The 19,730-nt window shown below is 46.9% G+C and overlaps 1 long non-coding RNA gene across 1 annotated transcript; it reads left to right on the forward strand.

Annotated features, from left to right (window-relative positions):
• Positions 1-800: 800 nt before the first annotated feature.
• Positions 801-2,956, forward strand: LOC120976651 (uncharacterized). Its single transcript, XR_005772713.2, has 2 exons — positions 801-1,954; positions 2,559-2,956. It is a non-coding gene; the product is annotated as an uncharacterized lncRNA (long non-coding RNA).
• Positions 2,957-19,730: the final 16,774 nt, after the last annotated feature.

Raw genomic sequence — 19,730 nt, forward strand, 5'->3', positions numbered from 1 at the left:
TAGATTTTGGAAGTATCAGATACGAGCTCATGCTTATCTAAAGTATATATGGTACATCAACAGTAAGGTCTTATTTTAAGAGTTTTTTCAGTAACTCAGTTCACAGCCAGTCTAAACCAGAGGAACGAAACTGAGTTGAAATAGTTATTTGATTTTGTCTGGTAAAAAATTATCATACCACAAAATTATGTGCTCATTGAAGAAGAGATTTTGATTTTACTTTTTCTCTTCATCTTGGGCCTGGAACCCACGAAATTCTGTGGCTTTTCTTGCTCGGGTATAGGCTGCACATACTAACATATTCTTCTAGAGATTCTTTCTTGATTACCTTCCAGCCTCTCAAAACAAAGTGTCGACTAAAAAAAGGCATGATGCTTCCATCTTAATTTCTTTAATCTTGACAACGCTTCTTATAGGATGATTTATGTACAAAACAAATATTGTTAACCAATGGAAAAAGCACAATAAATATCATGAGATTTCTTAGTGTAATGCATTGTGTATTATTATGAATTTATTATTTAGCAATTCCATACATGCGATTTTCACTTCACTAACGTCGTCATGTCAGATATATTTGTGAATTCCATTGTAGATCATCCCCAAGAGAACCTGTCCTATCTTTATTTCTGGTACAAACTGCAATCAAATGTGGTTGGTGCATATTTCATGGGCTTGTCCTTGCTTTCATGATTTTCAGGGTATAAGTTATACGTTGTACCTTCTGATGGTGACAAGTTCAAGTAATGAATTTGTTGCTTAAATTCAGATTAAGATGGATGATGCATCAGGTTGGTACGATTGAAGGATCTAATATTTGCATTCATGTGTAATGGATATATACAATTTGGTCTACTCGTGCATGATGCATTCATCTCAGTGATGGTAGTCGGAATTTGATGGCCGGTTCGGATAGGAATGACGGGATGCAAATGTGTATTGCGGGCCGGCCAACAATCTTTTTTTTTTGCCAAGTTAAATCATTTTTGACAGTCTAGACGCTCCAATTGACATATTCAATTAGACCTCATGCAAATGAATTGATGCAGTATTAAGCTTTTGTTCAAAGAATCTTACGCTTTATGTATTGCACTGCCGGTCTGCAGTCAAACTCCTGCTCCCCTCAGGCATAGATATTGTCCAAATCATTTGCTTGGAGCTTAGTAGTAGGCTTTGACACACTTATGTTTATTAAGATGATTTTGGTACGTGCTTTGCTCTCGATGAGACCATTTTTTCCGGTAGCAATGCACACGCAGCCCCGAGCCCAAGATGGTAAGCTGCAGCATCCTTGGCCGATGGCTCATTACGACCTCACCAAAGGCGAAGATGAGACGGCTTGCCACATCATCATAGGCAAAGGAGAGGTGGGGCTTAAAGGATTGGTGTGGGGTGCGGGAGGCAATGTTTTAAATAGCGGCCGAACGCTATTGCGGCCGCAATAGCGGTAGCGCAGGCCACCCGCTACAAGTCGAAAGCTGCGCTGGGTAATAGAGTGATTGGCACGATGCGGCCGATATATGGGCTGTCAGACCGCAATAGCGGCCCTTTGTGTAGCGCCAGTTGCGGGCATAGCGGAAAGCTTAAAAAATTAGACCACCAATCCTCTTATCCGGTTATCCCATCCCCTTCTCCTGGCGATGGGCGGCTGGCACTTCCCTGGCGGCGGCGCGCGGCTAACGCCGGTGGCCGGATGGAGAGGCAAATCCAGGCTCACCGTCACCGGATGCCGCCGCTCCCCTAGCCCCATCTTCCCCTGCTGGTCTTTGAGGGAGCAGCCAGCACAACGGCCACCTCGTCGCTCTTGCTCGACGACTTTCCCTGTTGGACGATTGGCCGGTGCGGGACAACACGGCAAGCCGGCGGGCAGTACCTCGCTGGTCCCTGTTCGACGCCCTACTAGTCGACGTCCCAATGCAGCCCGTCCGCACCTCCTCGCTTGACGACTACTTCTGTCCGGCAGCTAACCTTTTCTCTGTTATTTGTTTATACTCATCGATTCATAGTATCTCCTGTAGCTCAGCTTCTCTGATCGATGCACTTACAGAGTTACTGTACTAGGCTTAGTCTATTCGATGCACTTACCCTTTTTCCGATCGATGCACTTGCAGAGTTACAGTTAGTCTATTTGATGCATAGCTTAGTAGTCAGTACTTAGCACTTGCAGTTACAGTAGACAAAATTAGGAGGAGCTCAGATCATAGAACACTCCATAATCTCATTGGTAGCACTAGCACAAGATGGAATTGGTAATCCCTGTTTGCCTCCGGTAGCTCAGCTCATAGAACAATACATTATTACTATATAGTTGTGCCTCCCGTTCCATTTCTGTTGTAACTCGGTAGCTGACGAAACTTGCACATTATTGTCTTTCTAAATTCAGTCAAATTTCTTTTGTAATTTTCTTTTGTACTTGGCAACTGGCAGTTGTAAATTCAGTTTGCTTGTAATATCTTTTGTACTGTATCAACAAATTCAGTTTACTGGCAATTCTAAATGAAACAAATCAACTATTTGCACTTTTAATTCAGTTAAATACCTTATGTTTTTTTCTGCAGTGGTAATTCAGTCAACTATCTGCACATGTAATTAAGAAGACCAAGAAGTGTACATGGATCTGAATGGAGAAGAGGATGAGGATTGCGAATGACTTGTGCATCTTCCATGATCAGAACCGGATCTGTTTATTTTTGCGTGATGGTCGTGGTCTCACTTGTATGGTTGCATCGTCCATGGTCAGAACTGGATCTGTTTATTTTTGCATGATGGTCGTGGTCCGACTTGTATGGTTGGTTGGTAGTCTTTGTTTGCATGGTTACATGGTTGAATATTGTACAATGGACTAATTGTAGTGTATATGTGTTGTGTCATACTGATAGTTTTTGTTTGCATGGTTGAATATTGTCCAAATGGACTAGTTACAGTCTATATGCTTATATAAATGATGATTATTCAATTCAAGTGTCATATTGTTGTCAACGGCTTAAAAATATACATTATATTCTCAAATTTGCAAGTGTTTTTACAAATCCGCTACGCGGACATAGCGCCCGCAATATCGCTCGCTATCCGCATTCTGCTATGCCGAGCCCAATCCGCTACCAGCCCGCTATCCACTTTTTAAAACCATGGCGGGAGGTCACGGGCGCTAGAGATGGTGGCAGGGTTAAAGGGTTTGTCGGCGGCGGAGGGGACTGCTTCTTTTTTGCAAAGGGGCTTCCACTCGGGTAGGGGAGCACGAGGTAGCGCATGACAACACTTGCTGACCATCGGTGGCAATGGCAAATGGTTGGGCAGGTAGACTTGGGTGGGTCGATATGGTGAACGAATAAAAAGGTAGGCGGTGGGAGGTAGAAGAACAATAGCAACAACGGGTTGTCACCGGCGAAACGAGAGGCAAGGGGCTAATGGACGAGTGCGGGAGCTCAAGGCACCAGTGATGGTGGCAGGGTTTAGAGGGATGGTTGGTGTCATTGCCTGCGGAGGTGGCGACTCAAGAAGTGGGCGGCGTGCGACAGCACCGCCAACACAGGGTGGCGGTGGCAGGTGGTTAGGCAGGGAGAGGTGGGCGGATCGACAGGGTAGACAAAGAAAAAGCGGCGGCGGGAGAAATAAGAACCGGTATCAAAGGCGGGTTGTCGTTGGTGGTGAAGGGGCAGGGGATTAACAGATTCGAGTGCGGGGCACGGGAGGTCTCCTGTAACGCCCACGATGCGGCTATATCTCCCACGTGTCGAGGCATAACCGCATTGTGGTTTTGTCACAAGAAGGGTCATCTTCACACAATCCCATGTAATGAATAAGAATGGGATAACGAGAGTTGGCTTACAATCGCCACTTCACACAATACATAAATATAATTCATACATCATCCAAAATCCACACATATAGACCGACTACGGTCAAATCCAAATGAAAATAAGATAACCCCAAATGCTAGATCCCCGATCGTCCCAACTGGGCTCCACTACTGATCATCAGGAAAAGAAACATAGTAACGACCACGTTCCTCGTCGAACTCCCACTTGAGCTCGGTTTCGTCATCTGCACTGGCATCGTCGGCACCTGCAACTGTTTTGGCAGAATCTGTGAGTCACGAGGACTCAGCAATCTCACACCCGCGAGATCAAGACTATTTAAGCTTATAGGAAAGGATGGTGTAATGAGGTGGAGCTGCAGCAGACACTAAGCATATATGGTGGCTAACATACGCAAAAGAGAGCGAGAAGAGAAGCAGCGGAACGGTCGTCAACTAGTAATGACCAAGAAGTGATCCTGAACTCCTACTTACGTCATTCATAACTCAAACCGTGTTCACTTCCCGGACTCCGCCGAGAAGAGACCATCACGGCTACACACACGGTTGATGTATTTTAATTAAGTCAAGTGACAAGTTCTCTACAACCGAACATTAACAAATTCCCATCTGCCTCATAACCGCGGGCACGGCTTTCGAAAAATAATACCCTGCAGGGGTGTCCCAACTTAGCCCATTATAAGCTCTCACGGTCAACGAAGGATAAACCTTCTCCCGGAAAGACCCGATCAGTCTCGGAATCCCGGTTTACAAGACATTTCGACAATGGTAAAACAAGACCAGCAAAGCCGCCCGAATGTGCCGACAAATCCCGATAGGAGCTGCACATATCTCGTTCTCAGGGCACACCGGATGAGCAGTCCGTACAACTAAAACCAATCCTCGAGTTTCCCCAAGGTGGCGCTGCAAAGGGCTCTAGTTTGGACCAGCACTCAGAGGAACACTGGCCCGGGGTTTTAAATAAAGATGACCCCCGGGCTCGCGAAAACCCGGGGGAAAAGGCTTAGGTGGCAAATGGTAAAACCAAGGTTGGGCCTTGCTGGAGGAGTTTTATTCAAGGCGTACTGTCAAGGTGGTCCCATAAATCACCCAACCGCGTAAGGAACGCAAACTCAAGGAACATAATACCGGTATGACGGAAACTAGGGCGGCAAGAGTGGAACAAAACACCAGGCATAAGGCCGAGCCTTCCACCCTTTACCAAATATATAGATGCATTAATTAAATAAGAGATATTGTGCTATTCCAAAAATATCCATGTTCCAACATGGAACCAACTTCATCTTCACCTGCAACTAGCAACGCTATAAGAAGGGCTGAGCAAAAGCGGTAACTTAGCCAAACAACGGTTTGCTAGGAAAGGATGGTTAGGGGCTGACATGGCAATATGGGAGGCATGATATAGCAAGTGGTAGGTAGCGCAGCATGGCAATAGAACGAACAACTAGCAAAGCAAAGATAGAAGTGATTTCGAGGGTATGGTCATCTTGCCTGCAAGGTTCTCAGAGTTGTCGAAAGCTTGATCCTCGTAAGCGTACTCAACAGGTTCCTCGTTCACGAACTCGTCTCCCGGCTCTACCCAAAACAAGGACACAAGCAACGGAACCACAATCAATCACGGGGAAAGCACAAGCAACATGATGCAATACATGAATGATATGCAAGATATGATATGCGATGCATATGCGTGCTCCGGAAGAAAAATGATGAACAAGGCAGTAACTTGGCAAACCAAGCATGCCACTGGAAAGATGAGATGATTTCGGTCGAAATCGATATAAAGATCACCGGAAACGGATGCACGGTTTGCAAATGGCAAGCAAAACAAGAATGACACGAATCTGTGATTAACAGCATGATAGCACTTAGAATGCTACAATACTCCAACATAGCAACAAATCATATGGCAGTAATCTACAGGAGATGCTTGACAAAAGATGAACACTGAGCTACGGCTAGTTCACACCACAGCGGGTTCAAACAAGCATGGCAAAATTGCAAAAGATAACAGGTTCACAGACTTGGTGAAATTACTGGACATGCCTGAAACAGCATCAGGTAGCAATGTTCAGAGCACGGAACCAACATGCTACAGGCCCTTAACATAGCAAAACAAGGCATGGAAGTACTACTAAATGCATATGACAAAAGTCCCTTACTGACCATAAGCCAAAAAGGACCAGAAGATATGATGGCAACCATGTAAACATAGCAAGTTTCGTTAACAGGTTTCAGACTTAACAGAAAACAGAGCATGGCAGAAACAGGCATTATGAGGGCATCTTGGTGAGCTTGATGCACTCACTACAAAGCAATGCATGACAAAACAATCATACCTACAGTAAGATGGCATGTTTATGAAGGTATCCATGGCAAGAGCAAGTACATAGCCTGTATGGATCAACTACAACAAGCTTGGCAAAATTGAATATCATGTTAACAATCTGCCAGAAATATTTTATAGCAAAAGTAGAACAAGAATAAGCCATGCTATGGCACTCCATAATTGCAAACAAGGGCATGAATGGATCAACTACACCCATATCTACAACACATCCTTACTGAATATCTCCAAAAAAAGCATGGATCTCTCTGTAGCCACATGGATACATAGCAACAAATTAACAGCAGTCACAGACTTGGTAAATTTACTTAGTCCCTGAAATCAGAAACATTACGGAGCCTAGTTTGCATGCTTGTGCTTGTCACCACAGAGATCCCAAAAATACATGGTATACACCTCTATAAATATGGCATGACATAAATCAAAACACATGTAGAGCTCATACTCATAAGATGCACAGATTAAATGCAACAAAAATAACAAATCCTCAAGTTCTGATAAGTAACAGCAGATAACAGCAACTAGCACTTTTGCACCAGAGATTTGGGCATCAATATGGACTCAAATTAACATGGTGCAATGGAACAAAATGAAGAGCATCTCGAGACGAACATTTTGATATATTACATGTGTGAAATGGAGCTATATGCAGAGAGTTGTGATGCGATGAACATGGGCATATAATGTAAAAACTTTAAGACTGATTTCGGGGAGAGGAGAAAAGTCAACCTTCGGGTTTGACTGGATCGGGATCGGGCCCGAGCTCGAGGCTCTCCGTGGACGGCGACGGGGAGGAAGACGGCGGAGGGAGGAGCTCGGGACGAAGGAGGAGGCAGGCGGCGGGGTCGAGGCCGGAGCGGGAGGAGAGGGGCGCCGGCTCGGGCACGGACGGGCGCGGCGGCCCGACGGAGGCGGCGTCCGGCGTCGGCGGCGGTCGGAGGCGACGACGACGTGGCGGCGGCGACCGGCGGGCGCGGGCGGCGCGCGGGAGGCGGCTCGGACGCGGTCGGGCGACGGGGAGGAGACGGGCCGCGGGGGCCTGCGGCGGGCTTCGCGGGCCGGCGGCGGGCGCCGGTGTACGGGCGACACGTGGCAAGCGCCGGTTGGCTGCGGCTGGTTCGTCCGGTGCCAGGCGGACACGTCCGGCGACGCGGAGGGAGCGGGGCTAGGGTTAGGGTGGTTTTTGCCCGAGATTTCGTAGGAAGAGGTGTATTTATAGGTAGAGGGAGCTAGCAGACTCCAAATGGAGTGCGGTTTTCGCCCACACGATCGTGATCGAACGACCTAGAGCATGGAAGTGACTTAGAGGGGTTTTGGGCTGTTTAGAGAGGGGGTTTTGCTGGAACACACAAACGGACTTTGCCGTTACCCGGTTAACCGTTGGAGTACCAAACGACCTCCAAATGGAACGAAACTTGACCGGTGGTCTACCGGTGGTATACCAAGGCCACTTGACAAGACTCGGTCCATTCCGAGAACGTTCAACACCCGCTCACGAAAGGAAAACAAGAGGGGTGCGCCGGAGGAGATGGGAGTGCCGGATTGCAAAACGGACAACGGAGAAAATGCTCGGATGCATGAGACGAACACGTATGCAAATGCAATGCACATGATGACATGATATGAGATGCATGACATGAACAAAATGCAAAACGAAAAACAAAACCCGACCACGGAGGGAATATCATAATACATAGCCGAAAATGGCAAGAGTCGGAGTTACAAATATGGCAAGTTACATCCGGGGTGTTACAACACTCCACCACTACAAGAGGATCTCATCCCGAGATCTAGGACTGAAAGAACTCCGGATATTCGGAACGGAGGTGGTCCTCGCATTCCCAGGTGGCTTCTCGGTCGGAATGGTGCGACCACTTCACTTTCAGGAATTTGATTGACTTGTTGCGAGTCTTGCGCTCAGTTTCTTCAAGAATAGCAACGGGGTGCTCATGATAAGACAGATCTTCTTGAAAGTCAATCTCTTAGAAGTTGATGGTGCGCTCAGGAGTCTTGAAGCACTTGCGGAGCTGTGACACGTGGAACACATCGTGCACGTTCGCGAAGTTGGAGGGAAGCTCAAGTTGATAGGCGAGGTCGCCTCTTTTGCCAATGATCTTGAAAGGACCCACGTATCTAGGGGCAAGCTTCCCTTCGATACCGAAGCGACGAGTGCCTTTCATTGGAGAGACGCGGAGGTAGACATGGTCTCCGATCTCGAAAGCCACATCACGGTGCTTACTGTCATAGTAACTCTTCTGTCGCGATTGCGCGGCTTTGAGATTATCACGGATGACTTTACACATTTCTTCAGCCTCTGTGATTAAGTCATTGCCAAAAAGTTGGCGTTCACCAGTCTCTGACCAATTGAGAGGAGTACGGCACTTTCTGCCATAGAGAATCTCGAATGGGGCCTTGCCCGAACTTGCTTGAAAGTTGTTGTTGTAGGAGAATTCGGCATATGGAAGACAATCTTCCCATTTCATGCCAAAGGAAATGACACAAGCCCTGAGCATATCTTCAAGAATTTGATTTACTCGCTCGACTTGGCCACTAGTTTGAGGATGGAAAGCTATGCTGAAGCGAATGTTGGTGCCCATGGCCTTCTGAAAGGAGTCCCAGAACTTAGAAGTGAAGATGCTTCCACGATCTGAAGAAATCAATTGTGGAATGCCGTGCAAGGAGACAATCCTGGAGGTGTATAGCTCTGCCAACTGAGCTGTTGTGATAGATTCTTTGATTGGAAGGAAATGAGCCACTTTAGTAAGCTTGTCGATGACAACGAAGATAGCATCATTTCCACGCTTGGACTTTGGAAAACCAGTCACGAAGTCCATTTCGATATGATCAAACTTCCACTCTGGGATAGCAAGAGGTTGAAGGAGACCAGCTGGTCGTTGGTGTTATGCTTTCACTCTTCGACAGACATCACATTCATTCACGAATTGCGTGATTTCTCGCTTCATTCGAGTCCACCAATACGACTGCTTGAGGTCATGGTACATCTTCGTACTTCCAGGATGAATGGAAAGAAGAGAATTGTGCGCCTCATTCATAATGACTTTCCTTAGATCACCTTTAGGAACCGCAATCCGGTCCTCGAAGAATAAAGTGTCTCTGTCATCAATGCGATAGCACTTGTATTTGGAAAGACCCTTGTCGATACCACGTTTCACCTTCTTCACCATGGTATCCAGGAGTTGTGCCTCACGAACTTGATCTTCCAAAGTAGGAGAGACTATGAGGTTGGCAAGAAAGCCTTGAGGAACAACTTGGAGATTCAGCTTGCGGAAAGCTTCACAAAGATTCGGTTGGAATGGCTTGAGAATTAAGCTGTTGCAATAAGCCTTCCTGCCCAAAGCATCTGCAATGACATTGGCCTTGCCTGGAGTATATTCAATACTCGGATTGTACACTTGAATCATTTCGACCCATCGAGTCTGCCTGAGGTTGAGGTTGGGCTGAGTGAAGATGTACTTGAGACTCTTGTGATCGGTGAATATGTCCACTTGTCTTCCCAACAAGAGATGTCTCCACGTTATTAATGCATGGACAACTGCCGCCAACTCAAGATCGTGAGTGGGGTAGTTCTTTTCGTTGGGCTTCAACTGACGAGAGGTATAGGCCACAACTATCTTCTCTTGCATTAACACAGCACCGAGACCTTGGAGAGAAGCATCACAGAGAACTTCGAAAGACTTGGATTCGTCAGGAGGAGTTAAGACAGGAGCTGTGACGAGTTTCTCTTTGAGGGTGTTGAGAGCAACGTCACACTCAGGAGACCAGACATACTTCACATGCTTCTGGAGGAGGTTGGAAAGAGGCTTTGCAATCTTAGAGAAATTCTCAACGAATCTTCGGCAATAGCTTGCAAGACCAAGAAAACTGCGAAGCTGCTTGACATTCTGAGGAGGTTCCCAATTCACAATTGCGGACACCTTCTCGGGATTAACAGCGATGCCCTTGGCAGAGATGATGTGACCAAGGTAAAGAACTTCATCAAGCCAAAACTCACATTTTGAGAACTTCGCATAGAATTGGTTCTCTCTGAGCTTGTCGAGCACCAATCGCAAATGTTTGGCATGATCCTTCTTATTCTTGGAGAAAACCAAGATATCATCGAGATACACCAGGACGAATTCATTGGTATAGGGGTTGAAGATGAAATTCATCATCCGAGAGAATGTTGGAGGAGCATTGACAAGGCCGAAAGACATGACAGTATATTCATAAGAACCAAAGCTTGTTCTGAATGCTGTCTTCGGAATATCCTCTTCACGAATGCGAATCTGATGATAACCCATACGAAGGTCAAGCTGAGAATACTTTGGCACCTTTAAGTTGCTCAAATAGCTCATTGATGTTGGGAAGTGGATACTTGTTCTTGATTGTCTTCTTGTTCAATGGACGGTAGTCGACACAAAGTTGGTCCGTGCCATCCTTCTTCTGGACAAAAAGAACACCACAACCCCATGGAGAAGAACTCGGTCTGATCAGACCCAGACGCTCTTGTTCATCGAGCTGTTTCTTCAATTCCTTCAGCTCCTTGGGTCCAAGCTTGTATGGACGCTTGCAAACGGGTTTAGTGCCGGGCTCAAGATCGATAACGAACTCAACTGGCCGGTGAGGAGGCATACCCGGAAGCTCTTCTGGAAAGACATCTTGGTACTCACAAACGACTGGAATTTGAGAGATGGCATTCAATTCGCCCTTCTCATTGAGAGAAAATAACCAAATGGTTTCATCACGAGCGGCATAAATAATAACATCCTCAGAAGTGTGTGTCAATTGAATTTCCCTGGCAGCACAATTAAGTTGCCTCATGCTTAGAAAGCCAGTCCATCCCGAGAATTAGATCAATATCCGAGTCACCAAGAACAATTGGTTTAGACAGAAATTTATAGTTCCCCATCTTGATAGAAACATCTGGGACACAATTATTAGATGTCATTTGCTTACCCGGTGACACAATCTTCAACGGGATAGGAATCTTTTCCGTCACAAACTCATGCTTGGCAACAAAAGGTCTCGAAATGAAAGAAAGAGATGCACCAGTATCAAAAAGAACTTTTGCAGGAATATCATTAACTGAGAGATTACCCATTATCACATCAGTAGATTCCTCCGCTTGAGCTGCATTCATCATGTTCACCTTTGCAGACTTGGGATTATGCTTGACCACTGCATTGCTGGAAGATCTCACAGGAGGAGGAGGCGGAAGGCGCCTTTGGTTGAAGCATTTGTTAGCATAGTGACCTTTCTGCTGACACTTGTTGCAAGTCACCTCTGAGAGTGGACGATGATAAGGAGCATTGGACTTTGGAGCTTGATTCTGAGACTTGTTCGGATAGCCAGGGTTGGAAGAGTGGGAAGACCCATGGCCACCTTTGTTCTTCTGCTGGTAAGGCTGACGAAACGGAGGAGGAGGAGGCAACCAGAACTTCTGTTGCTTAGCAGCCACTAGTGAGGAAGAAGAAGACCGAACTGCGTCTCTCACTCTCTTCTTAGAAGCCTCACACTTGAGCTGAGCAGCCTCTTGCTTCAGTGCCATGTTATAGAATTGATCAAACTGAGTAGGCTCAACAAGAACGAGAGCTAACTGCAGATCCTCTCTAAGGCCACCCCTGAAGTGATAGATCATGCTCTTTTCATCAGGAACGTCTTGTTTAGCGAAGCGAGCAAGTTTCTGAAACTAGATGTTGAATTGATACACAGACATGTTGCCTTGCTTCAGATTGCGGAACTCCTCACGCTTGCTCTCAACAACACTTTGTGGAATGTGGTGCGCTTTGAAGTCCCGACAGAAGTCAGTCCAAGTGATCACACGACCTCCTCTGAAATCTTTGTATTGTTGATACCAATCAGCAGCTTGGTCTTTGAACTGAAAAGAAGCGAACTTGACAAAATCCTCATGCCTGACATTGCTACATTCAAAATGCTTGTTGATGTCCACGAGCCAATCATCGGCATCTGTGGCCTCGGCACAGTAGCTGAAAGACTTGGGCTGATTTGCGAGAAACTGGTTGAGAGTAGCGAAGTGAGGCTGATTGTTGCCTTGGCCTTGATTTCCTTGATTGCCTTGCCCTTGGGTGCGTTCTTGCAAGAGTTGCAGAATCATCTGAGCATTGGCGTTGGTTGCTGCCATGATAGCTTGCCATGCCTCCGGAGGCGGAGGTGGTGGCAGAGGGTTCGCCTGACTCCCTTCATTGCGTTCCGGATTCTGACGCGTTGGCGGAGCCATCCTGAAGAGGGTGACATCCGTTAGCATCTTGATAGACAAATAGACAAGTAGAATCAACGGATAGAAATTGCAACATATAGTCTTCACAATAAACATTCGAACGAGGATGAACGAATGAATTCCATAGTAAATCATCACACTTCCATTAAGTTGAGAAGCCACTTAGAAAAAGGATATGGAATCAACATTTAACTTCGAAGCAACTCGAATACCACAATTCAAAACAAAACAAAGTATTGGCTTGCAGAATAAGCCGGAACAAACGTATGATAGAGATTTCGTCCGAAGTTTTCGTGGTGGGGCCCACACGGGCTCGATCGTACAGCACCATCATGTACAAGGCAGTGCACATGACATACGAGGCGTCCCCGAGTCGGCATAGCCAAGGACTCTTTCAGACACTACGAGACCACTGTAAAACCAACCGTGGAAAGGCGGACCACTAGACGTCGAACCCCAATCTCATATCATGCGTCTGTCGGAAAGATATCCTAGGAACTACTTGAATTCCCACTTATAAACTCCCGAACCTTTCTGGTTATGCAATCTGGTGTTGGGGATACAGGGGACACAAAATATATCACCCAAACTAGCAATCCCTAGATCCAGCTGTATCCATCCGTCAACACATAACCAAGAAACCTTCGGAAATCGTGTACCTCAACCTTCGAAAAGCATCCGTTATACGAGTTATGGCAATATCCCGAACTCCCGCCCCAGTACTGGGTGGCGTCGAGGTGATCTCACCAACAACTGCATAAAAGAGATTTCGATGTCGGCGAAACTCAGGTATTCCAGAACTGCAACGATAAAATTGTGACGACAACACCTCGGAGCTCAACTCTCCGGGACACTGCCACAACCCCTAAATGTCAGGAGGCACCAAGAACAATGTTCTCGTCACAAAACCATCGGAACGATTCTAAGATACCCGCGTGATCCTAAAATTTTTTTTAGTGAAATTTGAGGAGAGAATAGTCAAAACTTCTACGTCAGGAGACCTCACCAGAGCGACGAAGGGACTGAGGAGTAAAAAGAATCCTACTCTCCGATATATATAATCCTAGGACACAAAACATTTTTGTTCTAGACTCCACAACGCCAGCGATTCGATCAAGCAGGGGGCTCCTAAGTCGGGGATGGCTCTGATTACCAACTTGTAACGCCCACGATGCAGCTATATCTCCCACGTGTCGAGGCATGACTTAGAGGCATAACCGCATTGTGGTTTTGTCGCAAGAAGGGTCATCTTCACACAATCCCATGTAATGAACAAGAATGGGATAACGAGAGTTGGCTTACAATCGCCACTTCACACAATACATAAATATAATTCATACATCATCCAAAATCCACACATATAGACTGACTACGGTCAAATCCAAATGAAAATAAGATAACCCCAAATGCTAGATCCCCGATCGTCCCAACTGGGCTCCACTACTGATCATCAGGAAAAGAAACATAGTAACGACCACGTTCCTCGTCGAACTCCCACTTGAGCTCGGTTTCGTCATCTGCACTGGCATCGTCGGCACCTGCAACTGTTTTGGTAGAATCTGTGAGTCACGAGGACTCAGCAATCTCGCACCCACGAGATCAAGACTATTTAAGCTTATAGGAAAGGATGGTGTAATGAGGTGGAGCTGCAGCAGACACTAAGCATATATGGTGGCTAACATACGCAAAAGAGAGCGAGAAGAGAAGCAGCGGAACGGTCGTCAACTAGTAATGACCAAGAAGTGATCCTGAACTCCTACTTACGTCATTCATAACTCAAACCGTGTTCACTTCCCGGACTCCGCCGAGAAGAGACCATCACGGCTACACACACGGTTGATGTATTTTAATTAAGTCAAGTGACAAGTTCTCTGCAACCGGACATTAACAAATTCTCATCTGCCTCATAACCGCGGGCACGGCTTTCGAAAGATAATACCCTGCAGGGGTGTCCCAACTTAGCCCATTATAAGCTCTCACGGTCAACGAAGGATAAACCTTCTCCCGGAAAGACCCGATCAGTCTCGGAATCCCGGTTTACAAGACATTTCGACAATGTAAAACAAGACCAGCAAAGCCGCCCGAATGTGCCGACAAATCCCGATAGGAGCTGCACATATCTCGTTCTCAGGGCACACCGGATGAGCAGTCCGTACAACTAAAACCAATCCTCGAGTTTCCCCAAGGTGGCGCTGCAAAGGGCTCTAGTTTGGACCAGCACTCAGAGGAACACTGGCCCGGGGTTTTAAATAAAGATGACCCCCGGGCTCGCGAAAACCCGGGGGAAAAGGCTTAGGTGGCAAATGGTAAAACCAAGGTTGGGCCTTGCTGGAGGAGTTTTATTCAAGGCGTACTTTCAAGGTGGTCCCATAAATCACCCAACCGCGTAAGGAACGCAAACTCAAGGAACATAATACCGGTATGACGGAAACTAGGGCGGCAAGAGTGGAACAAAACACCAGGCATAAGGCCGAGCCTTCCACCCTTTACCAAATATATAGATGCATTAATTAAATAAGAGATATTGTGCTATTCCAAAAATATCCATGTTCCAACATGGAACCAACTTCATCTTCACCTGCAACTAGCAACGCTATAAGAAGGGCTGAGCAAAAGCGGTAACTTAGCCAAACAACGGTTTGCTAGGAAAGGATGGTTAGGGGCTGACATGGCAATATGGGAGGCATGATATAGCAAGTGGTAGGTAGCGCAGCATGGCAATAGAACGAACAACTAGCAAAGCAAAGATAGAAGTGATTTCGAGGGTATGGTCATATTGCCTGCAAGGTTCTCAGAGTTGTCGAAAGCTTGATCCTCGTAAGCGTACTCAACAGGTTCCTCGTTCATGAACTCGTCTCCCGGCTCTACCCAAAACAAGGACACAAGCAACAGAACCACAATCAATCACGGGGAAAGCACAAGCAACATGATGCAATACATGAATGATATGCAAGATATGATATGCGATGCATATGCGTGCTCCGGAAGAAAAATGATGAACAAGGCAGTAACTTGGCAAACCAAGCATGCCACTGGAAAGATGAGATGATTTCGGTCGAAATCGATATAAAGATCACCGGAAACGGATGCACGGTTTGCAAATGGCAAGCAAAACAAGAATGACACGAATCTGTGATTAACAGCATGATAGCACTTAGAATGCAACAAGTAACAATGCTACAATACTCCAACATAGCAACAAATCATATGGCAGTAATCTACAGGAGATGCTTGACAAAAGATGAACACTGAGCTACGGCTAGTTCACACCACAGCAGGTTCAAACAAGCATGGCAAAATTGCAAAAGATAACAGGTTCACAGACTTGGTGAAATTACTGGACATGCCTGAAACAGCATCAGGTAGCAATGTTCAGAGCACGGAACCAACATGCTACAGGCACTTAACATAGCAAAACAAGGCCTGGAAGTATTCTACTAAATGCATATGACAAAAGTCCCTTACTGACCATAAGCCAAAAAGGACCAGAAGATATGATGGCAACCATGTAAACATAGCAAGTTTCGTTAACAGGTTTCAGACTTAACAGAAAACAGAGCATGGCAGAAACAGACATTATGAGGGCATCTTGGTGAGCTTGATGCACTCACTACAAAGCAATGCGTGACAACACAAGTATACCTACAGTAAGATGGAATGTTTATGAAGGTATCCATGGCAAGAGCAAGTACATAGCCTCTATGGATCAACTACAACAAGCTTGGCAAAATTGAATATCATGTTAACAATCTGCCAGAAATATTTTATAGCAAAAGTAGAACAAGATTGAGTCATGCTATGGCACTCCATAATTGCAAACAAGGGCATGAATGGATCAACTTCACCAATATCTACAACACATCCTTACTGAATATCTCCAAAAGGAGCATGGATTTCTCTGTAGCCACATGGATACATAGCAACAAATTAACAGCAGTCACAGACTTGGTAAATTTACTTAGTCCCTGAAATCAGAAACATTACGGAGCCTAGTTTGCATGCTTGTGCTAGTCACCACAGAGATCACAAAAATACATGGTATACACCTCTATAAATATGGCATGGCATACATCAAAACACATGTAGAGCTCATACTCATAAGATGCACAGATTAAATGCAACAAAAATAACAAATCCTCAAGTTCTGATAAGTAACAGCAGATAACAGCAACTAGCACTCTTGCACCAGAGATTTGGGCATCAAGATGGACTCAAATGAAGATGGTGCAATGCAAAAAAATGAAGAGCATCTCGAGACGAACATTTTGATATATTACATGTGTGAAACGGAGCTATATGCAGAGAGTTGTGATGCGATGAACATGGGCATATAATGTAAAAACTTTAAGACAGTGATTTCGGGGAGAGGAGAAAAGTCAACCTTCGGGTTTGACTGGATAGGGATCGGGCCCGAGCTCGAGGCTCGCCGTGGACGGCGACAGGGAGGAAGATGGCGGAGGGAGGAGCTCAGGAGGAAGGAGGAGGCAGGCGGCGGGGTCGAGGCCGGAGCGGGAGGAGAGGGCGCCGGCTCGGGCACGGACGGGCGCGGCGGCCCGACGGAGGCGGCGGTCGGAGGCGACGGCGACGTGGCGGCGGCGACCGGCGGGCGCGGGCGGCGCGCGGGAGGCGGCTCGGACGCGGTCGGGCGACGGGGAGGAGATGGGCTGCGGCGGGCGCCGGTGTACGGGCGACACGTGGCAAGCGCCGGTTGGCTATGGCTGGTTCGTCCGGCGCTGGGCGAACACGTCCGGCGGCGCGGAGGGAGCGGGGCTAGGGTTAGGGTGGTTTTTGCCCGAGATTTCGTAGGGAGAGGTGTATTTATAGGTAGAGGGAGCTTGGAGACTCCAAATGGAGTGCGGTTTTCGCCCACACGATCGTGATCGAACGACCTAGAGCATGGAAGTGACTTAGAGGGGTTTTGGGCTGTTTAGAGAGGGGGTTTTGCTGGAACACACAAACGGACTTTGCGGTTACCCGGTTAACCGTTGGAGTACCAAACGACCCCCAAATGGAACGAAACTTGACCGGTGGTCTACCGGTGGTATACCAAGGCCACTTGACAAGACTCGGTCCATTCCGAGAACGTTCAACACCCGCTCATGAAAGGAAAATAAGAGGGGTGCGCCGGAGGAGATGGGAGTGCCGGATTGCAAAACGGACAACGGGGAAAATGCTCGGATGCATGAGACGAACATGTATGCAAATGCAATGCACATGATGACATGATATGAGATGCATGACATGAATAAAATGCAAAACGAAAAACAAAACCCGACCACAGAGGGAATATCATAATACATAGCCGAAAATGGCAAGAGTCGGAGTTACAAATATGGCAAGTTACATCCGGGGTGTTACATCTCCGGCGGCAGAGATGGTGGTAGGGTTTAGAGGGATGGCCGGCACAACATGCTGCAGCATTTCGTTTGCGCAATCCACCCTCAGCAATCACAGAAATAGAAAAAAAATTGGTGAAACTATATAAGAAAGATCTATTTGGATGGAGAGACGATGAAGAATGCAACTCATGTTGGTCACCTTCATCGTCTACATATTGTTGGCATTGTTGGCGTAGGAACACAAATTATCTACATCGTCGCCCGTAGCAACGCAAGGGCATTTAACAAGTAACCGTTAGTGGAGGACATTTTTTACTCCGCGACGGCCACGACCCTTAAATATACTTGGCAACCTACCTGTGGAGTAAAAATACGCACACTACCTCCCACCCTAGTCCACTCTGGCGCGGCGCCGCCGCAAAAAATTGCCAGATTCAGCCACCGTGGCTCCTCGCCGCCAATTAGAAGCGCGGATCCACGCCACCGCGCTCAGTCCCGAGCCCATGGAAATGGCGGCACTTCCTCCTCCCGCGGCAACGCTTCCCGCTTCCTCGAACTCCCATCGCCACCTCCGCCGCAAAGGAAATAGATCGCCATGCGGTAGCACAGATGGGGGAAATGGGTCGCGGAGATCACAGACGTCGAAACGCATGAAAGGATTTGGATTGGATCTTTGCACTCACGGTGTAGGCGGCACAGGAATACGACATATTGTCAATGTACCCCCACGGCGCCAACGCCCAACGCAACTCCCTCGACGACGTGCCGCAGTTGGCGCCATTCGACCCCCGGGTGGCCATCGGCAAGGGAGATGCGGGAAGACCGGGAGGCCCACGAGCGCCTCAAGGCGGAGCAAGCCAGCAAGGCATACGTGGCGGAGCTCCACCACCAGTACCTGGAGCAAGTCGAGGAGAAGCAAAGGCAGTATGAGATGTGCAAGTCCGGGGCGACGGAGGTCATCGACCTTTGCTCCGGCAATGGCTCCGACTCGAACGACGATGGCAACAGAGCGGGCCAGGGCGGTGCCAGCGGAGCGGGCGACAAGCCCATGACCGAATCGGACTGGGAGAGGTTGGCGAACGAGAGCATTAGCGAGTGATTTTTTTAGTTTTTATGCGATCTAGTTTAAATTTCATTGACGTTATGTAAAAAAAGTTTATGCAACTGGTTGAATCAGGTTCAAATCAATTTTGATGAAGTTGTTTGAATCAAATTTGCATTGAATTTGTGTTCAAACTTTGTAGGGAGTTAAGGTTAGGAGTTCAGTTAGAACGTAAGCTTTTTAGAGCAGCAAATATACTCCTCTAAAGGATACTAGGCCTCTAAATTATAGGGTGTCAGTTAGAGATGCCCTGACAACTAATGGTCACTGAAGTCATGTTCATATTGCTCACCCCTCAATGCGAGAGAATAAAATAAACACATGAAGGATGCAATATAGCTACTCAAATTAATTTGGAGACAAACAGAACAAAAAATAGCAAAAAAGTAAGTGAGGGAAGGAAAGAATGGGGCACTAACATATCGTGCCATATAGTCTCCTCCGAAGTTTGACCAGATATTCTGAAGAAGATAAGAGAGAATAAAAAATTAGTCGATGACATAAACAACAAGAGAAGGCAAGCACATCAGTAAGACAGTAACCAAGCAAGGAAGAGGGAAGTAGGTACTTATAAGGCGCCTGGTAGGTAGAGCTGGGCCCCATCAAAAGATAGAATTGCAAAGCCTGAGGGCGTCTCCAACAGCAGCAGCATTAGTCCGTGATTCCCCAGTTTGGCAGCTGCAAAGTTTAGCAAACTTGAGCACAACAATTTACCAAGAAAAAATCGCACGAAGACCAATCGGCCATCAAGATATCATCAAACGTTAAGCCAGGTTGGATGCGAGGCTAATAGCCCCCGCCTAAGCCCAATCCGCTGCCGCAGTATAACGACTACCACCAATTCGCCCGCACAACCGTAAATGCACTCATGTCCACTCTCGTCTACGTAG

This window comes from Aegilops tauschii, chromosome 3, assembly GCF_002575655.3.
Source record: "Aegilops tauschii subsp. strangulata cultivar AL8/78 chromosome 3, Aet v6.0, whole genome shotgun sequence".
In the NCBI taxonomy this organism is placed as follows: Eukaryota; Viridiplantae; Streptophyta; class Magnoliopsida; order Poales; family Poaceae; genus Aegilops; species Aegilops tauschii.